This window comes from Cydia fagiglandana, chromosome 9 (assembly GCF_963556715.1).
Source record: "Cydia fagiglandana chromosome 9, ilCydFagi1.1, whole genome shotgun sequence".
Lineage (NCBI taxonomy): Eukaryota > Metazoa > Arthropoda > Insecta > Lepidoptera > Tortricidae > Cydia > Cydia fagiglandana.
Window position 1 is genome coordinate 14041677 of NC_085940.1, and position 24986 is coordinate 14066662.

Here is a 24986-nt window from a genome sequence, read left to right on the forward strand (position 1 = left end):
CCTTAGACGGACTATTACTTAATAAGTACTCTAATGAAAACCCTTTAGCAAGAGTGTTTAACTAAATAACAACATTACAAGATAACATTTACGTAAGTCATTAAAATGCGTATTTTTTACAAACAAGTTCAAGGGACAGTGATAACACAATAAAGTAAACGTTTCTAGCCACAAGTCTTTATAATTGCTTGAACAAGATAGAGGTCTTGCGGTTGAGTTACGTAATTTCAAAGTAAATGTTGTCCTTATATGAAAATAAACAGAGTGTAGGCAACACGTGACTTAAATAGCAAATCATAAGCCTAAGGCGATGTAGGGACCTGCCTACTCATATAATCTACATTCTACATACATCTATGTACTACGTAAGGTAGTAACTGAAAATTTATGGAACTGGCGGTCAATCCTCGGTGTCACCCATCGCTCTTATGAAATTGACAAATTGTGTAATAGATTTACAGATCCTTTTACATAATATGCCTCTATTCGAAGAATCCCCGGTAATGGTCATAATAGTTTAATACGTGTTTAATTTGACAGCTGATGCTATGACAAATCGGATGAAGCTTTAGATACACCACACAGCAGTGCATTGTCAGCAAGTTATGGTCGCCTGGTCGCACATTGCTAATAGTGTAATTTTTATACCATGGAGGTGGCAAACAGGCGTGTGAATGTGAATGTTCCCACCATTTCATTCCTTTTAGAACAGATCCAAATTAATGCAACGTCAAACTTTAGCAATGAATTGTGTTTATGCTAAAACATTGCCAGTGTTTAAAAAAATATGTTAATTATTACTAGAAGTTTATGCGGAAAGAGAAGAGTCGTGGAATGTATTGGTTCCGATAAAATTCACTTCTCTTCTCTTTCCGCACAGACTCTATATTGCTTATTCTACAGGATTTTTAAATACATTTCATTATTAGTGCCACGTCCATTATAGGGGTGTTTATCATATCATAGGTTAGTAGCACTAAGCTCAGATTAGGTACTCGGTAAGCTGTCGGTAAGTATACATAAATAAATATACTTATCGACAAACGTCGAGTTACTTATTCGCTTAAACAAGCGAACAAACAATGTATAATGAATTAATTGCTTCTAATAACCTAGATCCCGACAATGTCTATACATTCTAGAGTTTCCTGGCGCCTCACGTGCTTGAGGCGTTGACTTGACTTACAATACGAGTTGTTGTGACCACAATAATTATAACTACAACTTATCCGGTATTGGCTTAGTAAAATAATAAAAAGCATTTATTTCAGCCGTAAGTCCATCGGGGTTAGTATCATTATTACTAAACTTAAAATAAGGGTTAATATTATGCATATAAAACTAAATAATGCATCAAAAATTAAAAAAAAAAAAAATACAATATACTTAACCTATGACCGGTACATATGGAACTGGCGCATGCAGACAAAACCAATTAAGCTGTTAACAAAGTTCTTGTATGACATTTAAAGGATTATTAACGAGAATTTATTTTTATTGACACGTAAGCGCCCTTAGGTTACGACGTTCTCTTACTAGCAGACGGGGTGCTTGTATGCCAATGCGTGCTTTATAAACTGTACGTGTAATATAGGATATTTAGACTAATTTGCGAAGTGCGTGGTAGGGGAAATGCAAGTTCAAGTGTGGCAACGTCGTGAGAAAAATGACAATATTTATGTCATGGGTGACAATTTATCTGTCAGTTAAATAATTATATATCCCGTACCCGACAAGTTGGCGCCATACTTAGCAATGCTTGATGAAATTAGGTCAATGATTTGTGGTTCAGCGGTTACTCAGGAAACATAATTATTTCCTTAAAACTTGACAGACTTCATAAGAAAGCCAGTGGTTTTCTAGAAATGTACATTCTCATGATCTAATTATTACAATAGATATTTGAGATGTTTGTCGTTTTTAGTTTTTAAATGTAGAAAGAATAATTTAAATATAGGTAAGTAAGTGCAAAAATCCGCCTAAGTGCATATTGGGTGTGTTTGGAAAAGTCATTACCTATTGGGTCAACTGATCATGTTCAAAAGTTAGAGAGCACATTATTTTCGAGTTTCAAAGCGAGTATAGATTTTGAAATAAATGGCTATGACCCTATGATGTACGGCCAGACAGACAGACGGACGGACGGACGGAGAGACAGACATCACGAAATTAAGGGTTCGGTTTTGTGGTAGGTACATCAAATTAAACCATATAAGGTCATGTCCCATAATCGGATGACGCATTTTAAATAAAAGAAGCTATGTTAGGAAAACCAAAATATTCCAAATAAACTGTTCTTGTGGTTACCTAATCCTGTATTGTGACGATCGATGACGATCACGTATCGCCACAGATTGGATACCTATACAATAATGTAATGTCAACTGATGATGCGAATTACAGATTGACGCATTTTGATTAGAAATTATTAAGCTACTAATATAATGTATATTTTTTTCTGAATAAATTTAATTAATAGGCATATCGCGTAAAGTAATACGGATATTCTCTGCTTATTTACTTTTGTGGAATCCTTTCTAATGCTAGAAAATATCAAATAGGTAATGAATATTTTTACTCTTAACGTTATCATAAGGGGTCCACTGATTAACAGTCCGCCGGACGGTATCGGCCTGTCAGTTAGAACAAAATTTTTACAGTTCCGAACAACTGACAGGCCGATACCGTCCGGCGGACTGTTAATTAGTGGACCCCTATATGCTTATGTATATTATTTGATTCTTTCTGTTGACTTTGAGATTGATTACAGCACATCTTTCGCTTTTTCTACCGGCCATGTTGCGTCACCATAACAGTTACCGTTAGATCACACTATGTGCAACACATTAGCATTTGTTGGGTTGTTAAGTTCTGAACCTAATTTGTATGCGTTGTACAAAAGAAAAACAATACAGAGTGTGCCAATGTTGTGTAAAGTGTGTGTAAGGTTTATGACGCAATCAAAATTCGTAAATTTTACAATTTACAATAAATTCATGTTATTTTCATTATTTTCATTTAAAAATTCTTAGTCTCAATTTACAAGAATAAGATTAATTTGGCAAATATTTTAATTATCATGTCATGATACAAAGTACAACACTCTTGCCATACAAACACGATGCTTGTGATGCGTCAAATTACTGAACAATGTAATAGTTCTTCAAAAAGGGAATACAATTCAAATTAAATGTCATTAAGTTAACTACATACCGCCGTTCAAATAAAATTCGTAGCTAAAGAAAAGTCAGGCATTGTTAAATGATTAAGCAACAACAATGAATTACTTCCACAGCAGCAGTTTTCACTTTCCGCGATGACAAATGAGAGCATTAGCCATTCCGCCCGCGGCCGTGACACAGCGCAGCTTCCGCATAATGTCGTCCCTAGACGACCGATGTGTACATGCCTTTACTTTCTATCCTTTGTGATATTAATCGTCAGCTATCATCGAGCTATCGTATGAGCTTAGAGTCAGACCAAGAAAAGTCTGCAGCGGATTTGATAGACCACGCAGTGCAAATGTTATTTCAAACGTCAAACTTCTGTGAAATTATGGTGTTTAAATAATACTTGCACTGCGTGGGCTTCAAATCCGCTGCAGACTTTTCTTGGTTCGACTTTATTACGATTGTTGTACAGTCAGCGTCAAATAGACAGTCGCAGCCAAAGTGACCAAAAATATTTCTACTCTTTGGCGGTCACTATCTATTTTATGCTGACTGTACTTTGCACGTAGCTAGTAATATAGCCGAGGGACGTTGAGCAAAATTTTTAACGTAAGTACATATATTTTTAGATTTATTGGGGTAAACACGAGCGATAGCCATATCTTTTGTTCTCTTCTAATTTCCTGGTTTTATACCCCTCTCCATGGAATGGGAATAACAGCGCCGCATTTGCAATCTGTTTGTCTTAATATTTCAATCTATATCTACTTAAAATTTAATTAAAGAATGAATAAACGTTTTATTTACGATAAAAAAACCTTAATGCTATTTACAGATTCTTCTGCCAAATCACAATGCCAATTAAATTTAACGAAATTTCATGTCGTGCTATAATACCTTCACATAATTTGCTTTCCATATTGACCTGCTCGCCTCGCAGACCAATACAATTTTAATCTAATTCAAATGTTCATTAGAGAATAGACGACTACGTTTATCAATTGTCTGACCGTTTCGATGTTTACAATCTCCTGTTAGCGATATTTCCCAGATGTTTTACAATTTAGTTTTGTATACTTATTCCTTAAATATTCCCTTTTAAATCACACCTGTTTCCGTCTGAATAAAGATTGAAAGCTATTGGAAATAAAACTTGCTGGCGTTTTAGGGATATTATGTAATCTAGTGGGATTTTCTTGATGGATTGTTTGCGTCTTCGCCTAGAATAGGTACTGAAAATAAAATAAAATTTGATACTTTATAATTTGGACCGAAGTGATAGCTAGTTATAACTACTATTGTAGATTATCTACATTCTACATTATTAAAATTTAAGAAGTGTAAGTATTTATCTAACAAAATAAATTTTGATTTATTGAACGTCAAGTTAACACATTTAATAATATTTTTAAACCAGTATGATTTACGATATATTATCAACAATGATGCGTGGAAAATTGTTCACAGCTGTCGCCTTGACACGACAATGAAGCGTAGAAACGTTCCTGTGTAACTTTCGCGACCTCGTATCCCAGTAGTACGAGTAATACAAATTTCAACTTTAATTCTAATGCAGCAAGTTTATAATTCATGTGCATAAACTAGTGCGATCTAAGATTTTGATAGTTATTATAGATATTTCATGATTTACGCAATGGGTCATAGTTGAGACGAAGTAGCCTTTACCTAATAGCCAGTGGCCTTATTAATTGATTTGTATATTAAATACTATGAGATAATAGGCTCTTATTAGATTCAAGATTAAAATGAAATACAATTTTCGATGTTTATTAAGTAGGTACCTATTAAGAGTAGACTGTGCATGCAACGTGTTCAAGAGTGTTAGGTCAGTTCATGACATTACAACTGAGGCAAAAACGATTGAAATACTTCAAAGAACTACCTTCGTATGGATGCAGGCACTTATTATACGCGTGGTTCTCTTTAATGAGGAGAACTCCTTTGGGCTATGGCATAAGTGGATCTAGCCTCTGAACTCACTAGCTACTTATATTCTTAAATAAGTATGTAGTTTCATTTGCCCCATAGTAGCGAACGTCTGAATTTTGATATTTTTATAGGTCCTACCTCTGTCTCAGTGCCGGATTTACCACTAGGCTGAGTAGGCTGAAGCCTAGGGCGGCAGATTTTAGGGGGCGGCAAATTTGGGTCAAAAAATATTTTATGTGCTGTTCAGATAGGGTAGACCAGAATTTATTTGTAAAATTTAAATAACAAGCATAATTTGTCGATTTTGCCGCCCTCTGTCATGTCAAGACCTTTTTGAAGTACGGAACCCTAAAAATGTTCCTACAATTTTCTTGAAAAAATTTCGCGCTCGCTACGCTCGCGTTTTCATTTTAGTAACTACATTGTTTGTGACCCATCTGACTACATTGTAAATTTGGGATGGTCGTCGATTCTTGTATCTTCGGGGTAGTGTGGGTTCCGTTTTTTTCCTTTTGAAGTACGGGACCCTAAAAATTTACCTACGTACTATTTTCTCGAAAAAATTTCGCGCTCGCTACGCTCGCGTTTTCTTTTAACTAACTACATTTTATTGTGACCCATCTGACCATATTATTGAATGATATCACAGAACCTAGTCGAACGCCAGCGGTAATGTCCACGCTATCGGAGTAGCTTCCGTCTACTATACGGCTCATATGCGTCTACCGGATAAAAAGCTAGCGATCCATTTGTATTGCATAGTCTTTCGAGCAGACTCAATGCCAGACCCGACCGAACTCCTTAGCTATATCCAGCCTGACTGCCAATGCCTCACCTTGATTCTCAATGGCCAAAAACCCAGCGGTACCCACCGGTCACCGATCAGATCAGGCAAATATAAAGAGGTTGCATCGTCAATGAGTGACAAAAATGGCCCATATAAATCTGTATCTAGAATGTGACATTTGTGACGTCACCTTATATGCATTTTAATATGGCTATGGTGTGTTGTACTATAAAATTAAACGCCTCTGACAGGAAAGTACTTTAAAAAACCTATAAGCGAGGCGGATAGGGGCGGCAAAATCAGCATAGCCTACGGGCGGCAAATGTCTAAATCCGGCACTGCTCTGTCTGGTATATATATATATATTATATAAACTCGATCAAGTAACTATGTATTAGAAAACCAGCGAGGAATGTATTGACTAGTTTTTAATTAAAGTTGTCGGCCGTAAAACGCGAGTTGTAAGAGTTTTCTGAAGAAGGCGGCGATATAGGTCATCGGACGTTATTACTAATGAAGGGCCAATGTTTGTGGACAGGTTGTCATTAGGAGGAAATGGCCGTTTCTCGGAACGATGAGCGGTGTCAACTGCGCACGAAATACCTTACCCACATGTACCTTTCTTCTTGACGAAGTTACGAACCGAAGATGAGAAGGTAAGTGTAAGGGACTCGTCTATTGATCACAAAATAGAAAAAGTTATTCTACAACTCAATTATTCAAGTCTAAGAATTAAACAATATGAGTAACTATTAGAAACTACTATGTTTTTCAAAAGTTTTTTGATTAGGTATTGTATATTTAATAAAATATTACACAACTACAGGAAACAATAAGATTAGGTATATCTAATGTACATTGACGATGACTTTAAGGAAAATTTTAACAAGAAACCAATTGAACATAAGATACAATGACTAGAAAAAATATACTTACAATCAGTAATGGAATGACGATAAAGTCGACAAAGTTAATTTAAGGACGGATATTTTATTTATAAATGCACATTTAGGTAATAGAAAAAAGTCTAATGATAACAACAAGATCGTTACTGTATAGCCCAAAAGTCACGGATAGTCTCATTAATAGTGCACTTAATACTGCTATATGTAATCGATATTTTATCGAATACCACCTTAGTCAAACCGCGGGTAAATAGTTAATCTGTCTGGTCAAACGATTGGTGGCTATAATGGATACCTTTTACTAAACTATTATTAGATCAGATAATGATGTTGGCATATTTGATCGGTAAGATAACTATTAGTAAAAAATGATAATTAGTAGTGCTATTTTTCTAAGTATTGATTTTTTATTGTTGTATTTAGACTAATGAAGCTGGATATCCGTTTTACAATAAATGACATGACAGCAAATGATTGAGTTACTCGAATATAATAATTCGCTTTTCAGTTTTAATAAACACATGCATGCGGAAGTTCCTGTTTGTTCGAACTTAAAAACATCTTACCGATTTTCTCATGTCTACTACATACCGACCACTTAAGTGTTTAGTTTAGGAATGGGCAAACCGATTTAGATAATAGTGCAACGTGTCATGCACCGGTTAACAACTCGCAGCTGCCGTTAAAAAGTGTTAAGTCGATTAGGGTTTTGTTTGTTTAGGGTTTACATAAAAACACAATGAAATTTGGTAAAAAGGAAAGAAGAAGAAGAACTATTAATAGTCAAGATTGACGGTCCACCTACGAAAAGTACCTACACATTCAGCTACAAGTGACGGTATTTGTCCAGCAGTTAATGTCTTCCGGTAGATGTGATGATCATCATAATGATGAAATCTATGAATGGTAATGATCTAATGATGAATTAAATACGAAGGCAAAATTAACACAACGCGGAGGCAATGGTAACATAAGGAAGAAATCGTGCGCGTATCTATATACCTTATCTGACATTAATACTACTTAATAATGATCATTATATATAGATGTTGATTGATATGCTAACAAATCTAAATAGAAACGTATTCTGTTTCTCTCACGCTGCACGATTGTAAACGTGATACGGCTTGGTTTCATGATATGAATTACCTAGCTAGTCTAAACATTTGTATTTGGTCTACGAAACGCAATGAAAGCTAGAAATGTGCATTAACTTTATTATATGACGATTCTAATAATACTGATTTATTCGGCTTTTTGAACGAATATTTACCCTTAGGGATATTACATTTGGTTCTCTATTTTGGTATCGCACATTGTGTTTGACCATATACGGTATATTTGCCACGAGTCTCATGACAATACGATAAGTTGATCTAGGTTTCGTCAAAAATATTAGCCACCCTTTTGACGGGTGGCCAAGCTGGTAGAATGGGAAAGCACGGAATCGAACGGCCATTCCCTATTGTTCGTTTCAACTTTTACTGCGTGAAACACGTCTGCCACGCCATTATTGTCGTCTGGCTCTGCTGATCTCTTGTGTGGCTGGACAATGGATGCGATTGTTTACTTCCATACCTTTCGAACAATTAGTCAGAAGCAGATCACGATTATAGCGCCATTGCGAAATACCCGACCCGCTAAATTACGGATTGACTAAATAAGAGGCCCTTATTTATTGGAATTTTCGGAATTGGTTCATAAACAGCCATTCTTATAGCACAATAATATATCAAAAGGGATAGTTAGGGTCATCGACGTCTATGGCAGGTAATTTGTCTTTTCCCATCCCGATAGTTTCCAATACCCCATGTGTAAACAATATTACCAAACCAAACAATACACCAAATATGTATAAACAATATTAGGACAAGGACAAGTTGGATATAGCATTCAGCTCTATAGCCAGTTGATTCTAGCGTTTCAAATTTTAGGAAACAAGAGTGGCATTTTGTATTTAATATGATAAGCGACTTAATTTTATTGAATATGAAAAAACGTAAATTTCCTCAGATGACGCGTGGATTATTTTGTAATGCGCGCTGACAATTAGGTATTTATTATGTGGCGCCGATCTTTTTCTTTTGGGGTAGCATTTGAAGACCTGTAATGGATTGACCAAAGGTATACAATTTTATGTGAAGGGAATTATTGGATGTAGGTATACTTAATCAAAAGTTTAGAGAAGCCAATGTGAGTGGACGTGAGCGAATAGCTTCCTTGTGACGTGACAATTGACAAATCCTCGCGGAAGTCGCCTTGCACTGTGGAATATTGATTGTTTGACGTGACGAGGGTCCCTTGTCATTCATGATTTAAAGCACCAACCTGTTGCGAGGGAATTCTATGTTCTATACAAGTACATAGCATAACATCTACTTGTAGTGAAGCGTGGTAGATACGAGTAGATTGCGAAATCGAATGGAAGGTACCTACTGCTACACAGTAGCGTCATATTGATAATGTGTCTACTGATCAACTACAGACAAAGGCTTTGGCAATTTAGATAAAACTGAATAGGTCTTAAGAGATCTTAATATACGTAACGTGACATTATAATTTATAATTTATATAAGCTTAAACTTAAATAGGCACGTACCAATATTGGCACTTAGGATTACCTTAAACCTAAACACTTAGGTAGTTACTGATGACAATTTGATTATTTAATAACGATATAATGCGACTATAAATAAACTTCTGATTGATCTATATTTCTAGTTGTTGTAATTACAGGAAATGAACAAATAACAGTTTAAATTATAATATTTAATTTACAACCAAAACTGTTATTTTTCATAAATCAATTTTCGTATTTGCGAAAACTACTGCATCAACGGATTCCAATGTATGTTACGCAATACAATTATCCGTCTGGGTCTATAGCTGCAAATCTCAATTACCGTGTATTCACCTCAGAGATGTTTCTCGTCTCGCCGTGACACGGAACAGGGGATCTGCCCCCGGGGACAGGGATGCTGCAATTTGTAAAGGCCCCTCCAGACTATGCGCGTGAATCGCGGGCGAAGCCGCGAACGCAAGTGTGGCGTCGATTTCGCAGAATGTTCACGCTTTCGCGCCTTGTTCTCCGTTTTTTGTCGGTATTTTGGCCTGCGTCAAAGGAGACGCGAAGCACGAACTTGCAAGACTCCACAACACGATATTTTGGCTCCTCTGTGGCAAGATAAATACTAATTCTATTATGATTATATTATATTAAGCAGCTATATTTTACGGTTTTACAATAAAACAAAATGGAAAAACAGCTAAATCACGTATGATGCCATAGATAACTAACAGTTAAACTCGATCAGCTGTTGCTTTTCCGCCATATTGCCGCAAACCAAACTGCGAAATCGCCGTGAAGTGTGCGAGTGTGGAGTCATACGTCAAACGTCAACTTCGCGATATGTTCGCTCCGCGACGTCGCGCCGCGATTCACGCACATAGTCTGGAGGGGGCTTTACGATAGGTGCGCTTTATGGGGCGGCGGAATGAGTCTGTGTTTTTAGGGTTTCGAGGGAAACGCCCGGCCGACTGTGGAAATGGCTTTGTGCCAATGTTTTCTTTTAATGTATTTTGGCACTGTTGCAGTTTTAACGGGACTGAATAAGAGTTGTAAGGGCTTTTGAACTACGTTTACGTCATAATGATCATTTTAACACGACAATGTTTAGTTTTGCAAAAAAAAATGCGAGTTCTTTGCCAATATAAAAAAGCGTTACATTGTATTATTTTATGACAAAACAGTCTTATTTTCATTTTTCTTCTGCCTACCTGCTAGATAATTTGGAACAATTGCGACAGTCACGAGCAAGCGGAGCATCTCTCTAGGGAAACGCTAAAATATTATTTAGGAAGAAATGGAAATTATACGACGAGTCACTGGAGGATTAAATAACTTCAGTCACACGTATACTGACACTTTTTACTTAAAACTCTGCTTATTATGTTCAAAGACAAATAGTTAATATGTGTAGTCCTAAAGAAAACAAAACACCTACGTAGCTGTGTCGTTGGTACACACATCTTAATGTATCTCTGCATTTATAGCTATACCTATAGGTACACATGTGCGTGTACATACAATGTCTGTCTAGGAGGGTGGTCTTGTCGTAATGTTACCTTAGGTGTCCAATCTTCCATGCCGACCCGCATCCGTATTCTGTGTTTTTCGACTGCTTAAAATATTTTTGTCTCATTCCTTCACCACAAAACCGTGTTACTAACAAACAGTCTAGAAAAATGTGTCGTCTCAGAATTAACACCCTCTCGCCCCTTAGAAAGTAACCGGTAAAAAGAGGCCATTAAAAATTCAGCAGTGTGTGCATTACGAGTGAAATTCTAATGCGGAAATAGAGGTTTAGTTCAGACAGTAAAGTTTTATTTGACTTCCCATAAACTTAGCTTTTATGCTCTCGTGCTAGATGCGATAAAGTTTAGATATAGCTACTCATACAAGATATGGTTTGCATATTATGAGGAAATAATGTCCGCCCTATTTATGTCAGACCGGCTTCCAATTTTATTTAAAAATGTTTTATTAATTGATTACAAAACTTATTAACTTTACACAATTTGTAACAATTAACAAACTATTATTAAAATTAAGTATAAACTAAATAAATTAAAACTAAAACTAATTAATTGATTATAATGATTATTGATGTTTATAACTCGCAACAATATATTGTAAGTTTTACGAGAGAGATACACGGGCGAATAACGTCAATATGAAACGAAATTGACATTAAACTGTAGTTAATTAATTATTCTCTAAATACAACTAACAATGTCCCTTTTCGTAATTAATTAAATGAACACCAAAGCTCGCATATTAATTCATAATAGGTATGTAAATCTTTTGAGATAAGTACTCTACTCTACCTAGTCTAAACATTGGTTATGGTAAAATCAAGATTTCGATACGGAGTACACAGTGTGTGTAACAAATCGGTATGAGCTATAAACAAAGTAGTAATGGTTGTATCAAAGTTCCTGCGGCGTGTCAGGTATTAGTAACCCGGTCTTATGTCTATTATTGGCCAGCAGGTTCCCGGCTACCGCGGTGGCTCGTTAACATGCCTACGATATCTAACTATCGGAATAAACTTACTTTCTATAAAAGGAAATCGAAATTATCTCTCTGCATGAAGCATTCCATTTCTCTCTCGAATGTTTGACCCTCGCATGGTTTTACTTTTAACGAGTGATTTAAAAATCCACATTCTTCACATATCTGGAATCGCTCCCACATTTTTATATCTTCCCTGCTCGGAACTTTCGTTTTTTCGATAGATCCGTCGCCCTAAGTGAGCAGTGAGTGCGACATCCGACTGGTACTTATTATCCAATTGGTGGTAGTCACCCACAACCAATCATCGGAATATTACTCGTTGCTCCATTTACGAGCTTATCGTTTTGAGGCTAACTTGGTGCAGCAAACATCCCGGTTTATTGAATTGGACCGCGCGGGTCACACTGGCGAAATTCGATTTCCTGTTACTACGGTGCCGGCGACGCGGAAGCTGTTTGGAAAACCCATGAGCCTACAAAACATATCGAACTAACATAAAACGCTCTCAAATATTGTTTACTAACAAACAAAGGGCTTTTAACTGGGGGAGTTCATCAACCCCGCGAAAAAACTTGTGTACAAACACTTGTACGTCCGATAAAAACGTGAAACAAGATTATAAGTAATTCATTTAAAGGAGATAAGAATGTCTTAATGCACAAAACACAGTTAATTGCATGTGTCGCGACTCGGGCATTCTAGTTTGCCGTAGATGGCAGGCGCAGTGTTATTAATAGCGAGCCAGCCAGCCGGCCGCTCGTGTAAAGTGGACACCAGTTTAGGAGTGCTGCGTCTATTTCAATCAAGTGTAAATAAATCTAGCGGGCACTTTCGACTACGCGCTTGTCACTTTCGATGCGCGCCGCCTCGCCCTGTCTTGCCGTTCATACCTCGCCTTCCGGAACGCTTATAAGGCTAATATCCATAACCCTAAACACAGTTCGTTAATTCGCGAGATACTTTATACATATGTAGTAACATTTACCGTGTTTTTATACTTTTTATCATATAGGGAACAAGGCGTCGGAACGATACGTCAAGCTCATTGAAGTCTAAAACCGTCCACATTTGAACTTAATGCGTGGAGTTTGAAGACTCGCAAAACTATTAATTACCAGAGGAGGGTGATATCCGGTCTACATATGATCACGAGATTAACTTTACACCCAAAACGCCACGTTGATGTAAATTAATTTATGTCACCGAGGTACCTACGCTTCATAATGTTGGGAATCGTAAAAGTATAAATCAATTCGAAAAATACTTTCTGTTGCCTAAGATAGAAAAAAAACCCAAGGCTATTAACTTTAAGCGTACCTACCTAGTCGGTTAATGTTCTTATGCAAAAAAGCAACAATATCTCGGTATAGATAGCTACATGTAATTTTGATAAGTGGTGAGCAAACATGTCAATTACGAGTTGCAATATCTCTACGATCAAGCATATCCGGTTCTTATCATTAGAAAACCGCAAGTTAAAAAGTATCTATTGGATTTATTTTGCAATTAACAGACACTGAACATTCCAGCACGTCGTGCACGTTACCTTAAATCTATTAATCGACTAAATGCTTTTTAAATGGATTCAGATATTGACTTGTCTAAGGAAGGGTTTATGATATTAGTAATTGATGTAAGTAGGTATAGCCTTCTAACCTACCAAATGACATAAAAAAGGAGACAATGGAGACATGACGTTCAGACGCAAACTAAAAACCTTTTTACTTAAGAAATTCCTATACTCAGTAAAGGAATATCTCTCGAATTGAATTGACCAATTATATGTAGGTATGTAATGTAAATTGTTATTTTGTTTCTGTTTTGTTTTTATTTTTTATTTTTAAGATACTTATTTCAATTAATTTTTATTTTTCATTTGACATGTCTCTAATTTCTGTTTATTCTTTGGATTTAATTTGACTTTGTGTGAAAACTTAAATTATTTATTGATAGGTACTCTGTAGTACTATGTTAAAAATGATTATTTTATTTTTTATTATTATCATTTATTATCTTTGACATTGTGTGACAATTTTATGATTTGCTATTAGAAATATTTTGACATGAATAATATTTTGTGATATATTTACGAGTACATATATACCACTGTATATAACTACTGTTTAATTGTAATTTAATTATTTATTTTGTATCCGACGATCGCTATACGATAAGTAATTGCTTCTGTATTCTTTTACATTAGGTAACTATGAAAATTGTATTGAGAGATCAATAAACTAAAAAAAACTAACTAACTAAGTCCCGAGTTCCTTTAAAAAGAACAAATGAAAATCGAATTTTGAACTACATATAATGGAATAAAATAAGGTTCCAAATTTAAAACTGCAAAAATGACTCGGGGTCTTAGGGGGGTAATCTTACCTTTTTTGTGTGGTAAAGTCGTCGATAACCATTACGTTAAAAATTTCAAACTATGTATTGAAACGAAAAGTGTCATCGGCTTACAGTTTTTCAAACGTTTTACTTGTTTGAGTTCAAAGTCAAAGTACGATTGGCGAAGAGTTGATGCGTTACACGGGTGAGTGCCCGCGGGTGTCGTCGCTTTAAGGCGCACCTGACCATGACAATTTCACTCGGAAACTTAGCTGCAGCGGTATTCGAACATTAAACTTTTTATCTTGATTGGATTTGGATTTGATATTACGCTTAATGCTAATGCTAACTTGCACCAATAGATATATACGCACGAGCTGCACTGCAAATACTATCTTTTTTTTATTTGAATGTGATTGATTATTGATATTCCCATTGTTTGCCGAGAGTAAATGCCCTAGGTTAATCAGTATAGGTTAACGAGTTCTCAGATATTCATAATCAAGGATCACCGGTAAGCCTGACGTAATGGGAAATACATCCCACAGCTGGAGAAGCCTACTGCTGGAATTTCCAAGGGCATATGAGTATCCCCTAAAAATGATGATTTCTTATTTCCTTATATGCTCCTGCATCGGATTAGAAATACAACAAAACAATTTATCACAGCCGAACATCTTATAAAATTCTAAAAAAATAACAAAGAAAGATTAAGTTTCTCTTTGAATTTGAATTAGGATTCCGTGTGGCAGTACATCCAGAAACTTACAAAGAAGAAATTCAAGATGCATTCTGAGGGACAAGACAATTGTTGAACTGTCACCGAGCGGGGATGAGCAATGGGGCGATACAACAAAACATGGGACACGGTGACAGGTCCTCATTCCAAATAATATAAAACTAGTCTGTTTTCTAATTTTATCCCTCGGTACATTCGGCTACAGAATACGCTGGCTACACGACTGCCTTCTCACAGTAAATACATGAAAATGTTTGTGGGTAGAGCTATATTGCTAATCGTCATTTTTTAATCTTCATGAGTAATATTTTTAAATATATAACTCCATTTATTTACCAAAAACGTCTTAATGAGGGCGACCGTATTTTCCATATTTTAATTTATAAGGAGTGTTTTTACGTAAACTGAAGATGATTACGAGATGCAATTTATTGATTACGAGATTTGGCATTTGATTGTATTAGCATCTGTCATATGATCTTCCAATGAAATAATTTCCCAGTTTTTATTACGTAAGAAATATATAAGAAAAGCCTTTCGGTGCGAGTAAACTAAATAGGTAGTACATTTCAGATTTTAGCACTTAGCACCCAGAGCAGATATGCACCTAACTGCGCACTAAACTCGTAAGGGAGTCATCAATTTGCGCTCGGTTGATATTCATTAACTAATGACACGGGGTATATTTGTTTCCAGCACAATTGTGGCATTTCATTCGCTGATTACTCTTATGTTTGCATTAACTTAATGAAATTAATCATTATTGAACACGCGGCCTTCATGTGTGAAATAATATGTTGATGTTGTGACTTAATCAATTTCTTGCTGTCAATCAATCTAGTGTATTTATCTAACGCTCGGTTGCAACAGCGGAATCGTAACTAATTATATACGTTAAGGATAAATGATGAAATCCACGACAGAAAATGCTAAAGAAATATAATAACGATCATGAGATAATCACAGCGGTACTTACGTACACGTAAACAAATGTGCATATTTTGCATTGCGTAAAGGCTCCACCGTAATCAAATTTCAACTGCGACGGCGAATTCCTCACGCACCGGTTGTGTCCCACGGAATGATACAAGATTGTTTACACTTATATCATCAGCATTTCAGCGACAAAGTCCCACGAGATAATTAATTAGGCAGTATGTTAAATACAGCTCGTAATTACATAACAATATAAAGACTATGTAATGCGGCGGCAACCAAAACAAATGAACGCGACACCGTTACAGCGCTTCGCGGAATTAAATAAAGAAAAAATGACAGCGAGCAACGGTAATCTTTGTTCGCTACATAAGGTCGAAGCGCCTTCACAGTACGCCACCGCCACAATTGCAGTCGTCAGATTTTATCAGTCACAATTGGTCCGTAATTAAAAGCTACGCCATGCCGGAACGCTGTTCTTAACGCCATTATCCATTTGTAAACGGCTTTAGCTAACGCTACTTTTAAAAATTTGCGTTGTCTTAATGGGCTTCAACTAGTTATATACTTAGCTATCTACTACGTATTCATGGAATTGCGTTAATATATCAAGTTCATGGCATGACGGTATAGACGTCTCGTGATATGTCGCGTGGAGCGTGATTATAAAGCTGCAATAAATAAAGCGAAGTCGGTCGGTTGTCACCTTTAGTGCACCCAGATGGCACAGTTCCCAGTGAAAACAGTTTTGGCTTCTATACATGCGATCAGATGCGAGGCGTGGCTGGCCCACGAACCACTAATCACTCCGAGCGACTACCGACGGCGCTTAACCGACTTGACATCTTCGCGTGAACCGACTATTCAAAATAAACGCATAACGAGGAAGCATCACGAAAAGAAAGTATCTACCAACAATTTATCAAGTCCACAGTTTGTTCAAACGCGTTTGTTAATGAATAAAACGACGCGTTCTACTTCGGAACTGAATCAGGCCGTCGTCTGCCCCGAAGGACTGATATCGTTACCAATAAAAAATCAGTACGCGGAAGACATCTTCATTCTATGCAGCCTCAGAAAAAGGCTAGTTTCTCTTCCAGGAATTCTCGATCAGCGCTAACGATTAATATAAACACAAAGATGGAGAAAAAATAAGCAATGCAGTAACGTGAAGCCATTGTGCAAGTGTATCCATGAGGAGAAGTCGGAAGACGTGGGAGCGAGCGCGGGGCCGACCTGCCCCATCGCGGGAAATCGCGCTGCGTATCGTGAGTTCACATCATCCAATGTTAACTTACATAAAAATCGCATCGACTTTTTCCGATTAAAACCAGTCGCAATGCAACAATCGTGGCTGAAACGCGGAACTGAATAAAATATAAATCTGCTCGTTTTATGGTGGCATGGGATAAACACTGTTAGAGTGTACTATTTATTAGTGGCGCAATGAAACCAGCGGATAATTCGATGCACGTAGCATACGTCCGACGTTGGAGCCTTTGATGTTGTATCCGTTTACGAGGTCTTTCGAAATTTCATTAATCTTGAAACCGGAGAGTAATTAAACACGTGTACATTTGTGTACATCTCGAATTTCTTCAAAAATATTATTGAACTTTACGTAATTAGGTAACTTGCACTTAGGATATTACTGAATCGCAATTAAAAAGGGATTGAGATAGCTGTCAATCCATATTGATTTTGACGTAAGTGTATGGAAATCTGTTATTTCTAATCCCTTTCTGATCGCGGCATGATAATAGTGCACCACGGTTCCAGAAGCAGATACGACATCGCATATCTGATGATGATGGTGACGAATTTGAATTGGATTATTTTTCTTCTCTTGGAACTCTTTTAACATGAAATTGTGAATTTTTGAACTTTATTAGCAAAAAAACTTTAATGACCTTCGATAAGAAAATGTGCGCGCTTATCGTTATTTTACACCATGAATATCTACTGTTGACTTTATTCATACTCCATACGATTATAATTCAACCGAGTATCAAGTCAGAATAAAAATAAAAAATAAGTCAGAATAATGTCTAAAAAGATTTACGTGCTAGTATTCATTAATTGACCGTTATTGGCAATTGCGATTAAAAGTTAATATTATTAGTAGGTATCTAATAATGTTACTGAATAAAAAAATAAATGGACCCCTACACACTCGTATTTTGTATTTGACAGGCTACTTGTGGCTGCTGCTAACTTAATTTAGTGACACACTTAGGGCAGGTAGTAGATGTCTAAAACAGTCGTAAAAATTGATGGGCTTAATAAAACATAATAGAACGTGGAGTCCATCGATCAGGCGGCTCGGGTCGGCCGCAGGCGTCGATTTCGCGACAGGTTGCTCAATGCGTCAAACCTGCGACACCTGCTGTCTAATACAATTTTTTTTTCTCGAATGAAACTTGACTGACAAATCTGACAACCATCATCCTTAATTGCATCTCAAACTTTACTGGTCCATCTGAGCCGTATAAGTATGAATACAGTAAGCGTTCTGAATCATAGTGCAAGTTCAATTTCAATGGAGGTCAATAGATTTTATGAAATCTACTTCCTCAATTTAATTGTTTCTTGTTTTTATATGTAACTAACTAGTTAAATTTTTGGTTAGGTTCAATAAGTTCGTAGCATATTTTAGTATCAATAATAATATCAATAATATCATTTTTAAATACCTATAAGTATTTTGTAAGTGGTATTTCATTGAAGACACTTATTATTTTAAAGTACCTAATACCTTTAGAAAACATCACAGTAAATCACGATCACAACGAAACGTAAATTTCCTCAAATTCCATTTTACATAACTATCTCGTAAAAAGTATGGATTTAATCTAGGAAGAACGCAAGTAACTCCGGATCCACTTGCTTGTTTTTGAATGCGATCCGATTGTGTTTCGATTCTGTAATGTAAGGCCGTGTTATGCGGCGGCGGCGGCACGCTCGCGCGTACTCTAAGCATTGTGGATTGTGGACACCATTGTCTCGTATATGCATACAAAACCCTTAACTGCAATGCAATTTTGTAATGTCATCGTTTGCGTACGTCCGTATACACATTATACACAACAATTGCATCTTACTGAACTTACACAAGTTGCAAATACACGTTGAACTCTGTAGTTTGTCTATGAATAATTATTTTATTAGGTAACATCTAATATTGTAATCCTTAAATTATTAATATTTAAATATTTCGTGTTTTTATATGTTTATGATATGTTTGACATACTTAAGTACTTTTATTTCATATATGTTGTTTGACACGTATTTATGTTATTGTTTGTTTTATAAATAATTGTATTTTTTGCCAATAATTGCCAACAAAGCTACCTATTTCTTTACGCAAGACGAAATTCAATAATAAAATGTTAATAAATACAACTTTTATTAATTGTAAAACAATATCAACTATACAGGGTGTTTGGTACATCGTTTGCCAAATTAAAACGGCAGATAGGTGGACTCATTTGCTATCTTCCCAGACCTAGAAATTTTTAATATTGCGCACGTTTTTTTTAGCTCTATGCCAGTTTTTCGTAAATTTCAAATTTTTACTTGCCTAGTAAAAAAAAAAACATGGGCAATTTTTTTTCTAGGCATGAGCATAGCAAATGACTCAACCTATCTGCCATTTTAATTTGGCAAACGATGTACCAAACACCCTGTATACTGGCATATAAAATTTGTTTTATGGAGGTATTGTGTAATGGAGATAACCAGATAACACTGAATTTTGCAAACTAATTTAACGGCTTTATCAGGTTATATTTTGCATAAGTACTAAAAATTGCATTTTATCTGTGATAAGGTTCTAAGAGAGAACATATAATATAATATTGTGTGACGAAAAGACAGTTAAAAACAATGTAGGTTCACCGATTGGTTTGAGCCTTTGAGCCTAATTTCAAATGCAAGTATAACTATATTTAAGTACTAAGAACGTCGTGAGTAGGGTTGCCAGACATACTATAATATATAGTATTATACTTTATTTGACCTCCGTATACTTTATGAAATACGAAACACATAAAGTATGCTAAAATACTTTATTTTAAACTGAAACTAGAACAGGCAAAAAATGTGTATTCATTTTTTCTGCGTATACTTAACTAATTTATTTTTTGATCCTTTTAACCACCAAATACTATCTCAAAAAAAATCTGGCAGTCGTGAGACATTTTGCGTCGGTTTTCCCAGATATTGTAATGACACTGCTACTTATATCGCGATCCGCTTCCTTAAATTTGATTGAGCCGGTTATTTATGTAGTTATGTCGATAAAGGCCACGTTTAAATCACGGTACAAAGGAATAACATTCCCGGGGAGTTTAATAACACCGACAATAGTGACGTGGCTTTAATCTCCGGTTTGTATCGTGGTTATTTTAGGATTTCTATTACAAATTCAAATTGGATATTAACAGGTAATTATTAGTTGGTAATCTGAATCTATACAAGTACATATATTATATTAAACGTAGTAATCCTTTGTAAATCATGTTTATAATATTTTCAGCAGATTTGCCTTTTTATTATACATTTTGATATACGAGATACTTACACATATGCGGAAATTAAATGTAATAATGTTTTTTTTAATGTAAAATATACCATCAGTCAAAACTATACATAACGGTCTCATCAAATAACAAAGAACTGGATAATGGCACTGGATTATTTATTTTTTCTCTGTCATTTATTTAACTTTGCAATATTACAAGGAATACAAAAGTCAATGGAATACGTACCTACGAATGAATATCTTACGGCTGTGCTGAGGGCCTACCGCGAACCACGTTCGACGTGTTGCCTCTCTCTCGCACTTGTAAGTTTGTACGCAAGTGTGACAGGGAGGCAGCACGTCGAACGTGGTTCGCGGTAGGCCCTCTGTGTCATCGGTGTTGGTAACGGTGACCGAGGTAAACGCGATCGTGTCGCACATGTGCGATTAGATTAGGCCCTCGTTCGCGGTTCGAGGGAATATTTCAACCGCTTAACGAGCGTGGGCAATTCGAATATTTGACCCGACCAGTGTGCGCTCTGTGATATCAATATGACTATGTCACGCACATTGAGGTCACAGTTATATTGGTTTACCACATTGGTTTAGTTACCAGCGCATCGCAAGCAATGGGAATATATGTACGCGGCCGTCCACGTAATTTACAAAATATCTTATATCGATAATGCGCTTGTACGGAATAAGAAGCATAGGATGTCTAACGTACAACGTACCTGCGTAAGTTCGCACTGTTTGGGACCTGTCAATCTTATAGAGACGGCAAATATTAATGAACGCCCAGTAAATAAGTATTTAGCAAGAAGATAAGGTACTTACGTATAAGTACGTTAGCCACCTACGGGCGCACCAGAGAGTGGAGTGGACACTCTAATAACGCGAATTAAAAATTGACTACTCTAGATCTGGAGCTGATGAACTGATTTCGGCCACAGCGACTGTGTAGTCGCTGTGGCCGAAATCAGTCAGAAGATTATCATCATCACCAGAGAAGGCAAAGTTTCATAATGCCGAAATTAAATTATTTTTATAATCGGAATCAAGGAATAACGACAGTATTATATCACAACTTGATGGAGATTCCTTTGATCTCGTAACCACTTTTCGTTTGGTGCAGCAGATAATTAATTCTCGGTAATTATGTGTAAGATGAAATGATAAGAAAATAAAGTTTATAAACAATACCGTGATAAGTTAAGACGTAAGTAAACAATTGAAAATAATAAACAAATAAATCACGTGGTGTATTCTAAGATAACATACCTATGTTTATGTTAAACACATTATTATCCCAACTAAGTGTTTTCAATTTTATTTTATTTCATTTAGGTACACTTGGGGTTTGGGGTGGTGGCCGATTGGATCTGACGTCCGACTTTCAATCCGGAGGTCGTGGGTTTAAATCCTGGCTCGTACCAAGAGTTTTTCGGTACTTATGTACGGAAAAAATATAATTTTTTAAAGTTAGCACATTTATAGGAATACAAATTACGCAGTAGGGAATACACACATTTTTTGTTAAATTGGTTTGTGTTTTCAATTGGGTATGTAATTTTATCTTTCGTGACATTTTCTCTGTTTGCTTGTTTTTGTTTTTGTAATTTTTCTAACATGTATATATTTTTCTAGTGTGTAAGTGAATTGGTGTATGTAGTACTGTAAGCTTGCGCTTTATCAAATAAATAAATATAAATGTAGAATTGGTATAAAATGAAAAAATATTTATTGGTTTTGTACAATTTGGTATAGACTTAATTTATCCTGACATGAATTTAGATTCCACGGAATTTCCCCACAATTAGTATCCAGATAGGAAACCCTAATCCATTACATAGGGTGTGGTTAGCTAATAGCCAAGAGGAGCAAGCGCAAAAATATCGTATCCATGCGACGACTCATGTGTTTTATGTCCATTGGTCACAAAAGACTAATAGGTATATAATAGTTATACATACTTGAACCTATTTCGATTCTATACCTGATATGTAATCCATTTTAAAGGATTGTTGTTAGGTACGTATTAAATATTATTTAATTTTAGACCGAGCCAGATAAAAGGATATGACCAGAATACCCCCTCGCAGGATTTTTTTTTTAAGTTTTGATGAAACCGAGATATCAAGTTAAACCAATTTTACAAAAAATGTGTGTATTCCCTACTGCGTAGAATAAAGAAATAACCAATAGTGGCCTACATCGGCCGTTTTCGTAGTGTCCTTAATCGCAGGCGCGACATGTGGCGGACACATCACATCTGCCCGTCTGTTTTAGTTGTTTAGTTATCAACACTGATTATCGGAGACAACATCATAACAATGATGGCACGCCTTTTAATTGCGCTTAATTTTTCATGCGCATGTTAGTTGATGGAAACCTTGGGGAGGGAACAAGCGCTGTTCTCTTTTGATAAAGATTTCAGACATTTGGACGTATAGTTCGTTTTTTTAGCATTAGAAATAAGGTAAACAATCTTGATGTGTTGAAAAACACATTTTAAAAATAAGTTGCGGCAAATATGTAACATTTATGAATCTAATACGATCATTTATATTCTTCTGCTTTCATAAGTAATAGTTACTGATTTTTAAAAAGCGTTTTTGAATTAAAAGGCATGTCAAAATAGCTTAGCTTCTTCCAAGTTCTTTCTAATGCTAAAAAAAACGAACTTTAATGTAAGGTTGCATATTGAAACTTTATGTGAAGCGTAAGCGTATTGCTTCGAGCAACACTGGCTTCCGAAGGCCTAATCAGACATGTAAAATATTGATTATGGTTAAATTATTCATTATTAATTCCAATTTGATTTCGAAGAATAATTGTAAGTCCGGAGCACTGATATTAAAATCATATTGGTGTTAATGGCCTAACCAATATTTTTAAACAGTAGATAAGTAAACACTTTATCGTACGAAAAGAAAGGCATATTGGTTACATCAGACAAACATAAACGTGTAGTACAAAGGCGAACTTATCCCTAAGAGGGATCTCTTCCAGTTAACCTATAAGTACCTAACTTACCTAAACTCTGAAATGGAATAATCTTTTCTGCAGGAATTAAATTGTTGTTAAATTCAAGTTTTGATTCCCGATACGGTTATTCAAATATAATATTTAAAAGTTGGAAGGATTATCTTGCCGTCCTAAAATCAGAACGAGAATGACCGAAGTCCATCGATTATGAGAATAATGTCAACAACAATTGCATTGTGTAAACTGTAACACCAGTCCAAATATTTACACGGCGATAACAATTTACTCTTCATTAGAATAAACACCTTATAATCCCTGAGGATATATCTGAATATATCCTCATTATTCGTACAGTGAAATATTTATACTAATAAATATTTTGGATATTTAGTTTCGTTAAGTATGAAAGACTTCAACGCGCCGCGATGTTAAAGTGCGAGATAAAACAAAAAAGTCCATGATTTCTAAATTGTTGATAACAAAAACTTGGTAAGGTCATTAACGGATGTACTTGTAACTGGTTTTGTACGCCAAACAAGGCTTTCGACAGATAAATGATTGATTGTTATGGGTATAGCTTCGCACGGCTACCTATTTAACATTTTATTGCACCGAGCCGCGGTTGCGGTCGCTCCCAGCAGCCGACCCGCTACTCTATCCATAAACTGATTGCATTTTAATCTATTATTGTATGAATTTCGTCTAATGATAATATTACACTATTAGTAATTTAAGTAATGGAAACGTATTAATTAGCGAGCTAATTAGCAGTAACTGGGCCAATAACAATGGGACGATAACAATTCTCTGAGAGCGCAGTGACATGGAAACCGAGGCGATGCACTGTACTCGCCGACCTCCGGCGGGTTAAAATAAGAAAATCGCGAATTAAACACGGGCGCCTCGTAAATCACCCGGTAAAATTAAAAATCAGTAATACTCACTAATAGCCGGTATCGGAATATTGGGCACCTCCAATGTTCACAAAACAAAATCAAACAACACAAAAACTGTCACTAGTGTAAGTCAAGTTGAAACTGTTTGTTCATAAAGCACTTGATTCACGATCGTGGAAGCGAGTAAAGTTTGGTTGGCGGAGAGCGCGGGACACACGCAGCGCGCTCGGCAGACTCGGGCCGAATGTCGAGTGAGCAGAGGCGGCGCTCGGCCCGCGGTCCCACTCGTCGTTTTGCCTTTGCTTGCTGTTTCCGGACGAATCAAATAAGAAAATTGACTGCATTATGCACCAATGTGCATAATCTGACACTTCTAACACATCCGGACTTGTGAGTCTTTGATAATGCGCCCGAGGCCTCAGATTAGCAATAACGATCGAAATCCCCGTATGCTTGTACACGCTTCTTTTGTTTAAAATTTCTGTTGTTTTGATTATGACATACTCATGTAGTTCTATCAATTATGGTTAACCAACCGTATATGGTATGATAAAAACAATTAACAATAACTGTTTTGCTTTGCGCGTCATTGAGCAATCTTTAATAATACCTATTTAGTAATGTTTTTTTGTTAGTTTGTATCTATCATTGCAATTAATAACGAATAACTAAACCATAATAC

At 36.0% G+C, this 24986-nt stretch overlaps 1 protein-coding gene across 1 annotated transcript in view; it reads right to left on the reverse strand.

The window, feature by feature from the left end:
* Positions 1–24572, reverse strand: part of LOC134667427 (uncharacterized) — a 48271-nt gene extending 23699 nt beyond the window's left edge. The window contains exon 1 of the mRNA XM_063524831.1: positions 24353–24572. The gene's annotated coding sequence lies outside the window, so the exon portion shown is untranslated. The remainder of the gene's footprint in view (positions 1–24352) is intronic.
* Positions 24573–24986: the final 414 nt, after the last annotated feature.